Here is a 19,775-nt window from a genome sequence, read left to right as displayed (position 1 = left end):
ATGAACATACACACTGAGGTATAGAAATTTGTGATACCATTTAAGGAAACAGGAAGAGAAAGGGGAAAGAAAAGGGAAAGTGTGGGTCTGAGGGAAGGGAGGACAGATTGAGGGAGGTGGGTATTAGGAAAAAAAACTAACTGGTGAGGAGGAACAGAGTGAAAGGAGAGAAATATATAAACCTGGGAAAATATGATAAATGGAAATACAGTTAGTAATCGTAACTGTGAATGTGAATGGAATGAACTCTCCGGTAAAATAGAAGCACATGACAGAGTTGAATAAAAACAAGAATCGTACAATATGTTATTTGTAAAAAAAAAAAATTTAAAGCAAAGAGATACACAAAGAGTGAAGGTAAAAGGTTGGAGCAGAATATATTATAATTCATTTAAACTTAAAAAAAAGCAAGCATAGCAATCATGATCTCAGATAAAGCAAAAGCAAAAACAGATATAATTTTAAAAGATAAGGAAGGAAACTACACCTTGCTAAAAAGTACCATAAATAATGAAGTAATATCCATACTAAACATATGAACCCAGTGGTATAGCATCCAGTTCTTAGAGAGAGAGAAGTTAAGTGAGTTACAGGAAGAAAAAGGAAGCAAACCTATAAAAGCAGGGGAACCTCAACCTCCCCCCTCAGAACTCAATAAATCCAACCACAAAATAAACAAGAAATAAGTTAAGGGGGTGAACAGAATTTTAGAAAATTTAGATATAATAGGACTCTGGAGAAAATTGAAAAGGCATACAAAGGAATATTCCTTTTTTTTCAGTGGTATATAGCACTTAAAGGAAAATTCACTATATATTAAGACATAAAACCCTCACAATCAAATGCAGAAAGGCAGAAATATTAAATGCAATCTTTTCAGATCATTATACAACAAAAAACATATGTAGTAAAGACCCAAGGAAAGATAGGCTAAAAATTAATTGGAAGCTAAATAATCTAATCCTAAAGAATGAGTGGGTCAAGCAACAAATCATAGAAACAGTCAATAATTTCATCAACAAGAATGATAGTAATAAGAGAACATACCAAAACTTATGGAAGCAGCCAAAGCAGTTCTTAGGGGAAATTTTATATCTCTAAATGCTTACATGAATAAAAGAGGGAAAGGGGATAAATGAATGGAGCATGCAGCTAAAAAAAGTTAGAAAAAGGATAAATTTAAAATATCCAATTAAATACCAAATTAGAAATTCTGAAAAACAAAAAGTTTAATAAAAATGAAAGTAATAAAATGAGCTTTTTAATAAAAAAATAGTTAAAAGAGATAAACCTTTAGTTAATTAGACTTTTAATGAAAAGGGTGAATTCACAACAATGGAAAGGAAATTAAAGAATACTTAGGAGTTATTTTGCCCAACAGTATGACAATATAAATCTTATGATCTAAGAGAAATGGATGAATATTTACAAAAATATAAATTGCCCAAATCAACAGAAGAGGAAACAAAGTACTTAACCCCATTTTAGAAAAAAAGAATTGGAATAATGCATCAATGAACTCTTTAAGAACAAATTTCCAGGGCCAGATTGATTTACAAGTGAATTCTACCAAACATTTAAAGAATAACTAATTCCATTACTATATAAACAATTTGAAAAAATAGATGAAAAAGAGTCCCACCAAATTCTGTTTCTGACATAAATATGGTACTCATCCCTAGACCAGGAAGAGCCAAAACTGAAAATTATAGACTAATTTCCCTAATGGATTCTGATACAAAAATTCTGAATAAAATGCTAGCAAACATATTGCAGCAATTTGTCACAAGGATAATACACTATGAGCAGGGGGGATTTACACCAGGAATGCAAGGTTGGTTCAATATTAGGAAAACTAACAGCATAAATGACTATATAAATAACAATACTAACAGAAATCATATGATTATCTCAATAGATGCAGCAAAAGCTTTTGACAAGATATAGTACTCGTTCTTATTTAAAACACTAGAGAACATAAGCATTAATGGAGTTTTCCTTAAAATGATAAGCAGTATCCAAAACCATCAGCAGGAATTATATGTAGTGGGGATAAGCTAGAAGCATAAGATCAAGTGTAAAACATGGATGCCCATTATTAATGGATCAGAGAGTAAGGTATAGGAAGACTGAAGAGGTAGGAGGAGGCTAGGTTGGGAAGTTCTTTTAGTTCCAGCCCCAGGATTTTATCTTTGATACTGAAAATCCTCAGAGATTTTAAATGGAGGGTGGAGGGTGTGACATGGTCAGAGATGTTTATTCTGTGAAGTTATATGACTTACTAAATGCCAACCATGTAATAAGTATCAGAAGTTCTATTTGAACCCAAGTCCTCTGACTTCAAAGCTAGAATTCTTTTCACTATACCAGTCCTATATCAGTGTAACTTGAAACAAAGTGGATTTTTGTGGATTACCTTGCTAGTTTGATCTATATAAGTAGCAAAAAATGGCCTAATCAACGGTTTAAAAAAATCATATCTTTTCCAGGTATGGCTTTTCAGTTCAGTCATTTATGCTGATTAAATTCACTAAGTAATGGCCCAATCTCAATTTTGTGTTATATAGTCATTCTCACTCTCCACAGCTCCAGGACATAGAAAGCTTTGATGAATGCCAACACTTTGCTCAGAAAGTAAAGGTGTCCCTACTGTGATCTGGCTGAGAAATTTCCCTTCAGATCACACATTTATCCTGTAGACTTCTCAATAGACTCATGACAGTGGGAATTTCCGTCTTAAGAAAATGATGTTGTCTGGCTCTATGTCTTTTCCCCTGCCACTGGAGCTCTTAACTTGTCACATAGCATCTGAACTATTGTTAATAACCATTAGCATGTCCCTGTGAAATGATACCAGAAAATGGGGGTTGGTAGTGAAGAAAAAGAAAAGAAAAGTCACCTAAGTGATATGTCTTAGCAATCCAGAGAGTTCAGATGTGTTTGCATGGAGAGGAAATTTTTCAAAAATTGTATTTTAGTATGAAGTGACTTGCCAATTTAAGAGAAAAGTTTGTATTAGATAATCTCTAATTTCTGTCCCAATTATAATATTCAATAATTTTGTCTAATTACAGGACAATAGTTACATAGCTATAGTAAATTTACATGGATAGAATAAAAAGGCAAAAGGTGATGCCAGAAATAATGATAGTTAACATTAACAGAGCTTTTGTTATGTACTAGGCACTGTGACATGTGCTTTACAGCTATTCTTCCAGTTGATCCATGCAATAATAGCCCTGTGAGATAACTACTATTGTTATCCTTATTTTGCAGTTGAGGAAACTAAGGAAAACAGAGGTTAAATGAGTTGCTCACATAGTTAGTAAATGTTCGAGGCTAGGTTTGAACTCAGTCCTTCCTGATTGCAAGCCTTGTGTTCTATGAATAGAATTTTTCATGTCTCCTCTGAAATATATGAAAAAAGCAGTTCACTTAACAGTTATTTTCTCATCACTTCTTTTAATGAGTAGAGAGACAGCTCTGAAGGGTTTGTTCCTTTGTTAATTATATCTTTTCCTTTTCTTTTTATTGATGTATAACATTTATATCAAATTCATTTCCAAATACATATTACCCTACTTCCCCAATCAGTAAACCTGCCTTCATTACAAAGAAAGAGAAAGACTTTTCAGTAAAAACCAACCATTGCATTGTCAATGTCTAACCAATTATTCAATATTCCCCACTAATGGTTATCTACCTGTTTAGGGGAAGCAAAGAGGTAGATTTTCTCATTTCTTCTCAAAAGTTGAGCTTGGTCATTATAATTACAAAATATTCAGTTTTATAAATTTTATTCTTTCTATTTACATGATGATAGTTATCATGTACATAGTTTTCTGATTCTACTTTAATAAATTTTCACATTATTCTCTGAATTATTCACATTTCATATTTCTTATACCAAAGAATATAGCAATATATTCACATAACACGATTTATTTAGCCATTTTACTTTCCATGAATATCTACTTTGTTTTCAGTTATTTGCTAGTATAAAAAAGTGCTGTTGTGAATATTTTGGTATATATGAAACTAGATATCTATCTCTTATTTCCTTTCGTTATGCCTTATTTTAGGTTAAAGTCAGTCATAATCTTAACTTAATTGTAAATTACTTTTCTTAATGGGTAGATCAATCCATAGCCCTACCTCTAATTTATGAGAATACCTTCCTTTCCATAGTCATTCCACCTTTCCCTATTAATATCTTTTGGTATCTTTGTCAAATTTATGGGTATTAGAGGAAACCTTTGAGTATTTTGATTTTAATTTCTTTTATTATTAATGATAAGGGAGGGGTGGACCCAAGATAGCAGAGTAGAAGCACAAACTTGGCATGAGCTCTGTAATGCAAAGCAAAAGCAACTCCCCAAGGTTCAAAATACCAGCATAGCTGCTGTCCATTTTATTCAGTGACAAATTAAGAACAGAGAAAATCAAAATATAGCATAATTTAAAATACGGCATTCACCAGTGAGTGCAATTCACTCTCTGTCTGCAGAACAGTCTCAGGACCTCTGAATCAACAGCAAGGTTCCAGGACCTCTGCATCAACAGGACTGTCATTCACCAGTAGATGAATCTGGCAAAAAAGAAAAACATCAAAACAGAAAGACAAAGTACCAGCATAACTGCCATGTCTTCTCAGTCCTTGCCAGCTCTGGGTGGCAGCTCTAAAACGTCCAGGGCAGTTCGAACTGGCCCTTGGCAATACTCTCCATCTCTCTGCCTCCGTGATGCTGTTTTCAAAAAATTATTCTGCCTTTCTCTCTGCTTGTGCCTCTCTAAATTCATGTCACCAACTCCTCCCTGTTCATCCCTTTCTTTTCATGTCAACAAATCCATTCCACAAGTGGGATTCATAAGCTCTGGGTTTTAACACAATAAATCTGAAAACCAAGGCAATACAGGGGTAATCTTTAAATTCCATTACTATTACAAGCTCCCACTCCAGTCACTTCCAATACATGTAAAAAAAATGATTGTAAACAAACTTTAGAGCTACAGAACCCACAAAGAGACAGAGAGATGCAACTCTCCCTCTGAAGGCAGCCTGGCAGGCTAGCAGAAAGAGAGTATCACACTGAACTGGGAGCTGAGCACAGTCTAGTGTAAGCCATGCTTTGAATCCCAAAGTAGCCCTAACCAGCAGCCACCAGAGCAGACTTCAGGAGAGTGAATGAAGAGGAGCTGTGGTGGTTTCTAGACTTCTCAGCCCATAAACACCAAAGACAAAGTTAAAGGTCAGAATAAAACTCTGTTGGAAGAGGTGGGGGGACAAAGGAGCACAATCCAGCCCCTGGCCCTGGGGCAAGAAGCAGCATGGGTGTGGTGGCTGTGCAGCTGGCTGTTTCCAGAGCTCCTGGTCTGCACATTGTAGGGGGACCAAGTGACCATTCAGAGGGTAATCACTCTTGCTTTAACCTGCTTGGATTTGGATCATGGTCTTTGGTGCTGTTCCTGGGGTGTGTGGCCAGTGAGCTTGTAGAGGGCATAGAGAGGGCACCCTCCTAATAGCTTCAGCAGCTGCAAAAACCCCAGTGATTTGGGACAAAGCTCTCTCCATTCTGGAAGCAGAGTTCTACTGTGGCAAAGAGCTCAAAAGTCAATAATTGGCTGGGAAGGTAAGCAAGCAGAGGAAGCACAAACAGACCATAGAATCCTTTGTTGAGGACAAAAAGAATCAAAACGTGGAACAGGAGAAAGACAGTGAAGTCAGAACTCCTGCATCAAAAGCTTCCAAGAAAATATGAATTAGTTACAAGCCATGGAGGAGTTCAAGAAGGATTTTGAAAATCAAGTAAGAAGTGAAGGAAAAATTGGGAAGAGAAATGAGAATGATGCAAGAAAATTACAAAAAGGAGTCAACAGCATGCTAAAGAAGACCCAAAAATACACTGAAGAAAATGCTAAGGAATAATCTTTGTATCACTGTGAATAGTTGGTGATTCTTTTGAAAATTGTCTTCTTATATACTATAGTCTTAGTTTTAGTTAATTCACTACATATCTTGATTATCAAATCCATTGAGACAGAGACCACAGCTACTATTTCCTTGGTATAGGAACATAGACACCAAGCAATTGAAAAAATTAAGCAAAAATTGAAACCCAAGTCTTCTTGGATTTTATGCCAGCCCTCTATCCACTCTACTATGATAGTTATCAGATTTACATCAGGAATATTAAATGCAAAGATTTTCTCCCTTAGCACAAAGTCTGGCACTTAACATATGCTTACTGACTGAGATTTCTCTATATATCTGTATATCTCTATCTTCCTAAAAGTGTGATTTTTATATGTAGCTTTATATTCATTTTAAACTTATTTTAGTATGTGACATAAGATGTTTTTAACCTAGTTTCAGCCTAAATGCTTTCTAGTTTTCTCTCTTTTGTTATTTTTTTTGGTAAATTTTTATTCATTTTACCTTAAATGAAATAAAAGAAAAAGAAAAGAAAGAACATTTCCAAGTACATAGGAGAACAAAGAAAGGATTCAGTATAAAACAAAAAATTTCCATTTTGAGGAAATCTATATAATAATTACTACACATTATTTTCTAAGCAATCCAATTTTTCTTCGCTTCCTTCTAGGTTTTCTTTTGTTGTCTTCTGTGCACTTTTTACTTTGTTCCCCCACTACACCCTAAAGAAAGCTAAAATTAAATATAGATACATATTATAGATATACATAAACATAATAATATACACATATAATACTTTACTACACATATTTCTTTTTCTTTAATTTTTTATTTTTGGTCTTTTTGGGGCGGAAGGTAGAGAATTTGGGGTTAAGTGACTTGCACAAGGTCACACAGCTAGCGAGTGTTAAATGTCTGAGGCCAGATTTGAACCTAGGTCCTCCTGACTCCAGGGTTGGTACTCCATTCACTGTGCCACCAAGCTGCCCCATGCTCTGCATATTTCTATTTGTTACCTCTTTCTCTGGAGATAGATAGCATCATCCTTCATTGACTCAAATCTTTCTATGTTTTCCAAAATCAATCAGCTTATCCTTTCCTTTACCAAAGCAGTATTCCAACATAATTACATACTATCTATAAGATTGTCTATGAGAGTTTCTTCCCAAATTTCTACATTCCTTCTATTATTGGCTACAGTTATTTTGCTTATACAAGAAAAATTTAATTTAAAATAATAAAAAATATTCATTTTACAATTCAAAAATGCTCTTGTCTGGTTTGGGAATCAAGATGGTAGTGTAGAAGCAGGAAAACTCCATGAGCTTCCCCCATAACCACCTGAAATACCTATATGACTCTAAACAAATTTTGGAGCTACAGAACCCACAAAGTGACAGAGTAAAACAAATCTCCTGCTGAATGCAGCCCAGCAGGCAGACAGGAAGGGTACATCACAGCATGCTGGGAGCCAAGCCCAGCCCCAACTGAGCCCTCAGTTTTTGCCCCAGGATAGCAGTAGCTGCAGAGGAATTCTGGAGAGTGGATCACCAGAAACAGTGGTGGTTTCCATAATTATCAACCCATAAATGCCAAAGAAAAAGTGAGAGGTCAGTGTAGAACTCTGTTGGAACTGGGGGAGGGGGGTGGAGGGGAATGGAGGAGCACGTCTGGCCCCGGCCCCCAGGGCAAGAAGTGGCAGAAGTGCAGCCACCTCCACATGGCTGCTTCAGAGCTCCTGGCCTGCAGATCATAGTGGCACCATGTGAACATTCAGACGGTGATTGCTTTTACATAAACGGGCTCGGATCTGGATCGTGTTCTTGGGTGGTGGTCCTGAGGTATGTGACCAGTGAGCCAGAGTTTGTGGGCGTTGCAGAGATGGTGTGCTCCTAATAGTTCCAGCAGCTGAAAAAACCCCAGCAAGTCAGAACAAAGCTCTTCTCTCTGGAATCAGAGTTTTAATGTGGCAAAGAGCTCAAAAGTCAAGTAATTGAGTGGCAACATGAGCAAGCAAAGGAAGCAAAGCAAGCACAAAAATTCAACTCTAGATTCCTTTTTTGGGAAAAGAAGGATCAAGGCATGGAATGGGAAGGAGAAAACAAAGTCAGAACTCCTGCATCAAAAGCTTCCAAGAAAAATATGAACTGGTCACAGGCCATGGAGGAGCTGAAGAAGGATTTTGAAAACCAAATAAGAGAAGTGGAGGAAAAATTGGGAAGAGAAATGAGAATGATGCAAGAAAATCATGAAAAGACAGTAAAGAACCTGACTAAAGAAAATAACACCTTAAAATAGATTAACTCAAATGGCAAAAGAGGCCCAAAAAGCCAAGGAGGAGAAGAATGCCTAAAAAAGCTAAATTTGTCAGATAGAAAAAGAATTTCAAAAGCTCACTGAAGAGAATAATTCCTTCAGAGTTAGACTGGAGCAAATGGAAGCTAATGACTTTATGAGAAATCAAGATACTATTAAACAGATCCAAACAAATGAAAAATAGAAGGCAATGTGAAATATCTCATTGGAAAAACCACTGGCCTGGAAAATAGATCCAAGAAATATAATTTTAAAATTATCGGGATACCTGAAAGCCATGATCAAAAAAGAAACCTATAAATCATCTTGCAAGAAATTCTCAAGGAAAATTGCCCTGATGTTTTAGAACCAGAAGGCAAAATAGAAATTGAAAGAATTCACTGATCACCTCTTGAAAAAGATCCTAGAAAGAAAACTCCTAGGAATATTATAGACAAATTACAGAGTTCCCAGGTCAAGGAGAAAATATTACAAGCAGCCAGGAAGAAACAATTTGAGTACTGTGGAAACACAATCAGGATTACACAATATCTAGCAGCTTCTACATTAAGGGATCAAAGAGCTTGGAATATGATATTCTACAAGTCAAAGGAGCTAGGATTAGAACCAAGAATCACCTACCCAGCAAAACTGAGTATCAAGTATCAGGGGAAAATATGGTCATTCAGTGAACTAGAGGGCTTTCAAGTATTCATGATGAAAAAAACAGAATTGAATAGAAAATTTGACATTCAAATAAAAGGATCTAGAAAAGCATGAGAAGGCAAACAGGGGAAAAAATCATAAGGAATTTATCAAAGTTGAACTATTTACATGCCTACATGGAAAAATGATAATTGTAACTTATGAAACTTTACTCAGAGTGAGGATTGTTGAAGGGAATATAAATAAATATATATGTATACATACATATATGTGTCTACATAGGATGGTATATGTGCATATGAAGTAAGTGTGTGTATATATGGGCACAGGTATACATAGAGAGAGGGGCAGGTCCAATTGAATAGGAAGGGATGATATTTATTATTATTATTTTTCCCTTCCACAGATTCTTTATTACACATTTTACCAGTCATCAGAGATAAAATCCTATGTCCAGAAAGAGGCAGGTGCATTGTAAGAGCAGACTGGTTCTCTTAGCTTCAGAGACAGAATGTGGTGGGGCAGTGGATGAATACTTGGTTCTACTGTCCCTGGGCAGGCTCCTGGGGTTCCATGCTGGTAGAGATGAAAGAATTGGGGAGTTGAGGAGGCCACGTTCAGATGTCAGTGACCTCCATGTTCTGCATTCAACCTTTCAGTGCTACATCTCCAAATGTCATTTTCTTTTTTCCATTCTCATGCTATTTCTTTTGTATCTTGGATGGCTCCTAGTCAATTGGGGCGGGTTTTATAAAGGGGATCAATTCTTGAAGACCTGGTGGCATGAGTTCCTTTAACTTCTCAGGAACAATGATACCCTTTTCTGCCTGGTAGTTTTCTAGGATGGCATAGATGGTCCAGGTAGTGGCAAACATTGTGTCATTGAGCATATGGACAAATTCCACCTTATCTGTCATCTTCTTAGTCTGTCCATAGTGGTTATGGAGCCAACAGGCCTTATAATCTGTGCAATTGGAGGAGGATACTAATTCACAGAAGGCTCCTGAGCCACGGAACCAGGCCCCCAGGTCCAGCTTCTTGCTGGCAGCATGGTTCAAGGAGCCTGAGATGATATTCACAATATGGTAAGGAATGCCCGGGGCCTGGTAGAATTCCTCTGCAGTACTGATCATCTCGTCAAACATCTCCCACAATTTGTTGTCATGTGGTGATGCATAGACAAATTGCTCAGGCTTTTCAAACTGATGGACCTGAAATATGCTGGGGGTATCACAACCATAGGAACCCACCTCCTGGCAGAAGCAGGTAGAAAAGCCAGCATACTTGGGCAAGTCCTCTGGTCAAAGACACTCATCATGGAGTAAAGCAGCAATGGGCTGTTCTGAAGTGGCAATCAGGTACTTCTCATCATAGGAATTATCATCACATTTTTCACTGACTTTGCCAATCACCTTGTACAGCTCTTCATTGAATTGGCTGAGTTGTGCCACCTCCTGCATCACCTCTTTTCTCATGAAGAAAGGGTGTAGATGGGGTTGTAGAACCTGTTAGAAAGGGTTCTAAGGGCAAGCTGGATAAGGACCTGTTCTAAAAACAAGAGGACTCCCTTCAGGAAGTAGCCTCTGTTCTCAGCCACCACTGTTCCTTTTTCACCTTAAAAGTCATCCATCATCACCACCAGCTCCACAGAAGAATATTTCTTTCTCACAGTACTATCACCCCAAATCCTCTCTACTTTGTTGTCAGCATCCTCGTCATTACTGATGGGCACAGAGGGATGGAGGAGGTTCCCAATTTCTTGGAGACTTTCAAATCACTCTGCTTCCAACTGTATCCTCTCAGCATCACACCTGATAATGGCTTCATCAAAGAGGAATCAGACTTTTTTTTTTATCTGTATCACTTTCAGGCTTGCTAACATGTCTGCAGTCAAGTCATAAAGGTTCAACACACTCTCTGGCAAGGATTAATTATCCTACACAGGCTCTTTTTTCTTCATTTTCTCTTCAATTGTCTTGTTGCATAAATTTCTCAGCTTGTTTAAGTTGTCTGCCTGAAATCTGCATCATTGCCATTTGTTCTCTACCCACACCAGCTGATCCACCAGCTCAGGGTCTTTGTAGTGTTTCTTCTGGGTTTCCTGGACCAGCACGGATCTCCTCCTTTATCAATGCAAAACAGATCCAGGTCCAGCAATATCTTTCCTTCTCTTCACGCCTTGCTCTGAGGGCATAGAACTCACCTCTCTCAGATTCCTCTGGTCTCTCATCTAGTAGTGCACTGCCAGGGGTTGATATTTAAAAGGTGAAACTGAGAGGTGAGAGGGGAATACAATGAGATGAGATGGGGAGAGATAGAATGGGGTAAATTATGTCATATAGAAGAGGCAAGGGATAACTGTTACAATGGAGGGGAAGAACAGGAAGGCAAAAGGGAATGGGTCAACCTTACTCTCATTGAATTTGGCTTAGGGAGTGAATGACATACACACTAAATAGGGTATCTCACCCTACAGGAGAGTAGGGAGGAAGGGGATGAGAGGGGACGATGATGGAGGGGAGGGCAGGTTGGAGGGGGGAGGGTAGTTAGAAACACACACTTTTGAAAAGGGACAGGGTCAAAGTAGAAAATAGAACAAGTGGGGGGGGCAGGAGAGGATGGAGGGAAATATAGTCAGTCTTTCACAATATATCCACTATGGAAATGCTTTGCATAACTACACATGCACAACCTATATTGAATTGCTTATCTTGTTAACTTTCCAGTAAGGGTGGGTGATGAGGGAGGAAGGGAAAGAATCTGGAATTCAAAGTTGTAAAAATTAATTTTTTTACATGCAACTGGGAAATAAGAAAAAAAAATCTTCCCTTACTGGAAAGTCTGAAGGGGAATGGGGGAGGATAGAGGAGAGAGCAGATTGGGGGAGGGAGGTATACAGTGGTATAGCTCTTTTGGGATGGTGCATAGGGGAAAGATGGGGAGAAAATTTGTAACTCAAAAATCTTGTGGAAATGAATGATGTAAACTAAAAATAAACATAAAATTTTATTTTAAAAAATGCTCTCATCTTATAATATAGCTTAAGGTCTGATGCTGCTAAATTGCCTTCCTTTACATCCCCTCTCCACCTCTCCACTTTTGTTGAAATTCTTGACTTCTTGTCTCAAAGGAATTTTTTATTATTTTTTCTAGCTCAGTAATTTTATTTTTTTAGAATTTAATTGGGATGACATTAAATAAATAGACTACTTAGGTAAAATTAGCATTTTTATTAAATTGGCTTTACCTACCCATGAACAATAAATTTAACTCCAATTAGCTACATCTGGTTTTATTTGTATAAAAATGTTCTATATTTATGTCCATGCATTTCCTGTGTCTGTTTTGTTATATCAGTATACTGATAGGTATACTCAGGTATTTTATGTTGTTTAGTAATTATTTTTTAAGCAATTGGGGTTAAGTAACTTGCTCAATGTTACATGGCCAGGTGTTTCTGGGTGGGTGCTAAGTGTTTGAGCCCGGATTCGATCCCCATATCATCCCGACACTGGGGCCAGTGCTCTTACTCGCTGTGCTACCTGGCCACCCCCTGTCTAGTAATTTTCAATGGGATAAAACAATATTGAATAATATTGGTGATGCATAGTGTAGTTTCCCTTTTTTATTTTTAATTAAATGTATTTTAGTTTTAACTTTATATGAGATCATGAATACTACACCTGCTTTTTCTAATTTTGTTTTGTTTTTTGGAGGGTAATTGGGGTTAAGTGGCTTGCCCAAGGTCACATGGCTAGTTTTTGTGTTAAGTGCCTGAGGTCAGATTTGAACTCAGGTCCTCCTGACTCCAGGGCTGGTGCTTTATTCACTGCTCCACCTAGCTGCCCCAGAACACCTTCTTTTTCTTACATAATAAATTACACAACTTTATTTTATCTTTATATGTATTTCATATTTTTTTTATTCCCTGAAAGCAAAATATTGTTGAATTCTAATTTTTAATCTGCTACCCATTTCCATTTTATAGATAAATTCAACCCATTCACATCCTACTCTATATTTACTTGTGTATTTCCATTCTTCCTATTTTCCCCTCATTATCCTTCTCACTCTATTTACCCTATATCTCTCCTCATTGTTCTAATTTACTTCTACCCACTACCTTACCCTCCTATTCCTTAACCTACCCACCACTCTGAGTCTCTCTCCCTAATCCTCTCCCCTCATCATATCCCCTTACCCTCTTATTTCTTTCTGAATTCAGAAGACTTTTGTATCCTTCTAGATTATACATGCATTTCTTGTTTGTGTTGTTACCTCTTTAACCCATTCTTAATTGAAGTTCTAGCACTACCAGTCCTCCTTGCCACTTGGTTCTTCTATATCAAGTTTTCCTTTCATACCTCATTTGTATGATAAAATTAATCCTTTATATCTCTCCCTAAACAATTTAATTTTTGAGACTCATCCCATCATACACATCTCAGTCCAAGACTTTCTTTAAAACTGCCCAAATAATACTAGTCATAAAAGTACTGTTAACATTTTCACATATAAATAAATAACTAGACCTTATTGAGTCCTTTATAATTGGTTTTTAATATTTATCTTGTTTTCTCCATAATTATTTTCAGTTTATTTTCATAAGTTCATTGAACTCTGGGTTATTGAATTTTATTTTTTCTGAATTATCCCTATTTACTTTTTTCAGTTTGATGTTTTTCTATTTTTCAAAATCGTTAAATAGTGTTGATGAATGTTATGAATTTGAGTTCTTGGAGTGTTTTACTCCCTTTATTTTAATATTTTTACATAATTTTGCAATATATTCTGGACCTTTTTTCCTCCAATTGAATTTTAATATTATTTTATTTATTGTGAAAAATTAATCCATTGGTACATTTATTGTTAGCACTAATGTTAGTTTAAATAATATCATAAATTGTATTATATTAAGGCAACTTCATCATGAAACATGAATGCACCTCCAGTTGTTTGTCATTCTTTATTTCCTTAAAGAGTACTTTGTGATTATACTTATATGTTTTAAATATGCCTTGTTTGATTGAATGGATTATATTGTAAGTGCTTTTTTAGTTATTTTGAATGGGATTTTCCCTTTTTATTGTTTCTTACTGATGTTTTTTTTTTGCTATCTAAATAATAACATTTGGTGAATTTATATTTCTAGTTAACTGAAGCTATTTAGCAATTAAGAAACTTTGTTAATTGTCTACTTAGTACTGGGGATACAGAGACAAAAATATTACTTGTAAGTTTCTGGAGCTTTCAATTAAGATTGTGATGTGAAAGGTGAAAGTATTTGATTTGAAAGTTTGAAAATGTGAAAGTGTCCCAGTTCTTCCACACAGACTCCAGAAAAGACCTATTAAGGTCACCAGATTAAATAATAATCCAAAATTTGAAAGTGAAACAAAAGCAAAAATCCTTTGTCCTGCCAAGGATTACTCAGGAAGAAATCTAGATATTGGGTGTATTTGATGAACCTTGCAAATTAGCACAAAGCCCAGATAATCAGACTTGACTCAAACATCAAAACCCCCATTAAGAATGTAAGATGACTAAAACCTGACCAGGGTTCCCACACCAGAAAATTCCCATAACACATAGACCAATGATTTCCTAGGGTAGAAAGAAAGACAGAAGATCATAGGCAGAAGATGAGAGGGGAAAAAGGGAGACAGCAGAATTCTAAATGGAAAGATTGAAGCCTTCCCACAGGTTGATTGAAGCTACATGAAGGAAGATAAAAGTCAAGGGCAGGAGCCAAGAAAATGAGGAACAAAGCCAACCAGGACCTGGCTATTCCATGAATAATATCATGAAGGGACAGTGAGCACCTAACCTTGGCCCAAATTTTCTATGCTCTGTTTTTCATACGAATGGGTATAGTATTTTATCAAAAGCTTTTCCTGCATCTGTTGAGATACTCGTATGATTTCTGTCAAATTTGTTATCAATATGATCAATTATGCAGATAGTTTTCCTCATGTTGAACTAACACTATTTTCCTGGTGTAAATACTACCTGTTTAAAATATATTATTCTATGGGCAGCCAGGTGGCTCAGCAAGTAAGAGCACCGGCTCCAGTGTCGGTATGACCTGGGGATGGAATCTGGGCTCGGATACTCAGCACCACACCCAGAAATGGCTGGCCGCGTAACCTTGAGCAAGTTACTTAACCCTGATTGCTTAAAAAAAATGTATTGTTCTTCTGAGAAGTTGCTGTATTCTCTCTGCAAACATTTTTCTATATTTATTAGGGAAATTAGTCTGTAATTTTCTTTCTCTGTTTTGGCTCTTCCTGGTTTGTCTATCAGCATTATATTTGCATCATTAAAAGAAGTTGGTAGCACTCCTTCTTTGCCTATTTTTTCTAACAGTGATTTTATTTTTTTTAGAATTTAATTGGTATGACATTAAATAAATAGATTAGTTAGGTAAAATTATCATTTTTATTAAATTGGCTTTACCTACCCATGAACAATAAATTTAACTCCAATTATCTACATCTGGTTTTATTTGTATAAAAGTGTTCTATGTTTATTGGTGCATATATACTTAGTATGGATATTATTACTTCATTGTCTATGGTACCTTTTAGTGAGATGTAGTTTCCTTCCTTATCTCCATTAATTAGATCTATCTTTGCTTTTGCTTCTCCCGAGATCTGGATTACTAGCCCTGCTAGTGAGTGAAATGGTTCAAAGCAGGAATAAAATACACAGGCAATGGGGTATAGAAATTTATCTTACCCTGTAGAAAGTAGAAGGGGAAGGTGATAAGATGAAGGGGGAGGGGTTGATAGAATGTAAGGCAGATTAGGGGAAAGGGTAGTCAGAAGCAAAACACTTTTGAAGAGGGACAGGGTGAAAGGAGAGGGAATAAAACAAATTGGGTAGGGGGAATAGGGTGGAGGGAAATAAAGTCAGAAATAACTCTGAAAAAAGTTTTGAAGCAAGTTTCTCTGATGAAGGCCTCTAAAGATATAATTAGTTTTCAGGTGAAGTGATTAAAGCTATCTATGGTCAAATAAAAAAATATTCTAACTCACTATTGATTAGAGAGATGCAAATTAAAAAAATTCTGAGGTACTACCTCATATCTATTAGATTGGCTAATAAAAGATAACAAATGTTGGAGGGGACATGGGGGAAATGAGACATTTATGTATTGTTGTCAGAGTTGTGAAGTGATTAAAATACATAGAGGAATTTGGAAATATTACCAAAGGGCCATAAAACCGTGAATATCCTTTGATATAGCTATACCACTACTAAATCCATATCCAAAAAAAGAGATAAAAAACAAAATGGTCCTAAATATACAAAAATATTTATAGCAATTCTTTTCTGTCAGTAAAGAATTCAAAATTGAGGGGATGCCCATCAATTAAGGAATAGCTGAAAAAGTTGTGGTATGTACTTATAATGAAATACCATTATACTATAAGAAATGATGAGCAGGACACTCTCAGAAAAACCTAGAAACTTGCTTGAGCTGATGTAAAGTGAAATGTACTGAATACAAAGTAACAACAATACTGTGAGATGATCTTCTGTTAATGATTTAGCTATTCTCAGCAATACAACAATCCATTACAACTCTGAAGGACTTAGAATGAAAACTTCTCTCCATCCCCAGAGGGAAAAAAATCGATCATATCTGAATACAGATTGAAGCATACTTTTTAAAATTTTCATTATTTTTCTTGAGTTTATTTTTGTCTATGTTTTGTTTCACAACACAACTTATGGATATGTTTTGCATGCCTACCCATGTATAACCTATATGGAATTGATCACCTTGTCAATAAGGGGGAATGGGGAGGGAGGGAGAGAATTTGGAACTCAAAGTTTTAAAACAAACATTGAAAATTGTTTTTACTTGTAACTGGGGAAAAATTAAATACTAAATAAATACAAAAAAAAGGAGAAAAAAATCTTCAAGTAAATTTGCTACAGACTACAGATCATCTAGGCTCAACTAATTCACTCTGGTCCCTGATGATGATGGCTTCTGTCTTTCTACTTTGGCTTCAGCCCTGAAATCAGTCACACAGATGAACTCTTACCCTCCCATTTTCTTTCTTCCTTTTTAATATGCTTTATTAACTTCTGATTTATATCATTCATTTCCGCCACATTTTGAGTTACAAATTTTCTCCCCGTTTTTCCCCTACCCACAGCCACCAAATATCAGTCTCACAGGATATCCCTTTCTCCAATCTGTTCTCTCCCATATTTTCTTCCATACCCCTTTAGACTTTTCCAGTGGATCTCTATGCCCCAGTGCCTGTATATCTTATTTCCCAATACCCTCCCATTTCCTCTTCCCTGCAACCAAACAGAGAGAGTTATGGTGAAAATATGGAATTCTTATTTATTAAAATACCTAAGAAAAATAAAAGAGGAAAAGGAACATGCCTCAGAGATTCCAAGCTAGCATTGAAATAAGAGAATAATTGATTTATATTACAAATATTATAATAATGGCTAACACCTTTATAATGCTTCAAGTTTTACAAAATGTTTTAGGGCTGATGTTCTTTTATTTCTGGTCAATAAACATTTAATGAGCATGTTCTATGTGCCAGGCACTGTACTAAGTGCTAGGGATACAAAAAAAAAAAAAAACACAAGACAAACCCTGCTCTCAGGGAGCTCACAGTCTAATTGAGTGAGGGGGTGAAAAGCATACACTTATGAACAAAAAAGGTATATGTGAAGGAAAAAGAGGAGATAACAGGGAAGGCACTAGAATGAAGGAGGATTGGGAAAAGCTTCCTGTAGAAGGTGGGGTTTTAGCTGGGATTTGAGGGAAGTCAGGAGGTGGAGACAAGGAAGGAGAGCATTCCAGGCAGGGGGGAAAGCCAGAGAAAATGCCCAGAGATGGAATGTCTTGCTCATGGAACAGCCAGGAGGCCAACATCACTGGATCTAAAAGTACATGTTGGGGAGTAAGGTGTAAGAAAACAAGCATCTGCTTCTGTTCCTGGGGTGGGGCTGAGGCCAGCATAGATGCAATTAAAGGTTCCTGCCCTTGGATATGCACAGCGGTCTCCATTACCTGATGTGCCTTAGGCACAGCTGAGGAGTACTTGTACTGGGAGATGGCATGGCCCAGGGAGCCTAGACACCCATTTCCCATAATCTGAGTCCCAATGTTGACCACTGTCTGCATGTGGGGCCCTGCCTGGGGCACCTGCGTAGAGGCCTGCCAGATAGTACTGATGTTGGAGATGGTGCGACAGGGTGTGGATGAAGACCTAGGAGAAAAGCTGGTTTACCGTAGGGCAGGCCAAATGGGGGCCATGGTGCTCGGGCTGTAGAAGGTTGCTTGGGTAGGCGACTAGAAGATTGTAGTCACCTGAGGAATGGGAGGCAGGAAATAATTGGTGCGTTGGGGAAAGTTGGGGTCATTTATGTTCCAGTGGACAGAGATGCTTTGCATGTACTGGTTGGTGAGGATGGCCTTCTTTTCTTCCTTGTGTTGGGCAGGGGCCAAATAGAGGGGCTTGGTGCTAACTATCTGCCCATTCATCTCTGTCACAGTCTTTGTAGCCTCTAGGGAGGAAATACACAGAAAGCCAAGCCCCTTGCTATGTCCACCCTCTGTCATCACTTTCATACTGGTGATCATGCCATATGGAGAAACTCCTTCCGTAGCTTCTCATCATCAAGGACATCATCCAGATTCTTCACATACAGATTCACCCCTGGTAGCTGTTCACTCTTTCCTGCTTCATCTGCTCAAATTTATGTTTCAGCTCACCCTGCACCTCTATCCTCTTCCAGGGCCATCCAACATACAGGACCCAACTCCAAGCTCCTTCCCATTAATGCTATTCACAGCCTTCTGAGCTTCCTCATGCTTCTCAAAGTTGACAAAATCAAAGCCTCAGGAATGGCCATTTTCTTCGACCATCACCTTCATACTCAGAGTCTTTCCAAAGTGGGAGAAGAGTTCCTGAAGGCATCCATCATCCACATCTTCCCTGAAGTTCTTGACGTAGATGAATTCCAGTGCTCATGTCCCCAGCTCTGCCTCCCGTTCCTGCCAAGACTTGAAGTGGCCCACAAAATCTTTCCGGTCATTAAGGAGCATCCCATTCATAGTGCTGATTGCTTGGTTTGCAGCCTCCTGGGTCTCAAAGTGGATGAAACCAAACCCTCTGGAGCCATTCTCATCACACACCACCTTACAAGAGAGGATGTTCCCAAAGGTAGGGAAAGTGTTATACAAGGCCTTGTTGTCAATGGAGTCATCCAAATTCTTGACAAAGATGTTGCCAATTCCTGATTTCTGGAGCCCCAGATACCATCAGGACCACATGATACAGACAGGCCTGATCTTGATTACCTCAAAGTTCATGGTGCCCAAAGTTCATTCAGCGTCTTCAGGCTGTTGGAAGTTTATGTGGGCATAGCCCAGGGAGTGGCGTGTATAGAGGGATACAAGGGGGTGGCATGTATAGAGGGATACAAGGAGGTATCTGGGGCCAGTTGTGTTCATGTTCCATGGGGAGGAGGGTCATGGTCCAGTGGTGTCCCAGGAGCAGCAGAGGGCATGGGAGCTGATGTTCTTAATTTGGAGTTCATAGACCCTTATGAATTTCAGACAGTCCATGTTTCTGGGAAGGGGTCCATGCAGCCAAAGGAACCTGTAGAACCCTACCTTGCCCCCCCAAAAAAAAGTAGGACTAAGATCTAGGATAGTTATCTTATTTGATCCTTGTAGCAACTTAAAAAAAATAGCTACTATCAAGTTAATATCCCTATTTTATAAATGAGGAAACTGAGATACAAAGAAATTTCTCCCTGGTCACAAAGATAGTAAGTGGTAGTGGCAGGATGGTGACTTATCTTCCTGATTACACTTTTTCTATTCACCACCAAA

At 37.5% G+C, this 19,775-nt stretch overlaps 2 pseudogenes; both read right to left on the bottom strand.

The window, feature by feature from the left end:
- Positions 1–9,510: 9,510 nt before the first annotated feature.
- LOC138151277 (serine--tRNA ligase, cytoplasmic-like) lies at positions 9,511–17,011 on the bottom strand (annotated as a pseudogene).
- Positions 17,012–18,227: 1,216 nt separating this feature from the next.
- Positions 18,228–19,391, bottom strand: LOC138151268 (embryonic polyadenylate-binding protein pseudogene; annotated as a pseudogene).
- Positions 19,392–19,775: the final 384 nt, after the last annotated feature.

The sequence above is a fragment of the Petaurus breviceps genome, unplaced genomic scaffold, assembly GCF_028583685.1.
Source record: "Petaurus breviceps papuanus isolate PSGF00001 unplaced genomic scaffold, PetGlider_PUasm1.0 140, whole genome shotgun sequence".
Lineage (NCBI taxonomy): Eukaryota > Metazoa > Chordata > Mammalia > Diprotodontia > Petauridae > Petaurus > Petaurus breviceps.
Note: the sequence above shows the minus strand (reverse complement) of the source record. Positions and strands in the feature narration are given on the sequence as shown.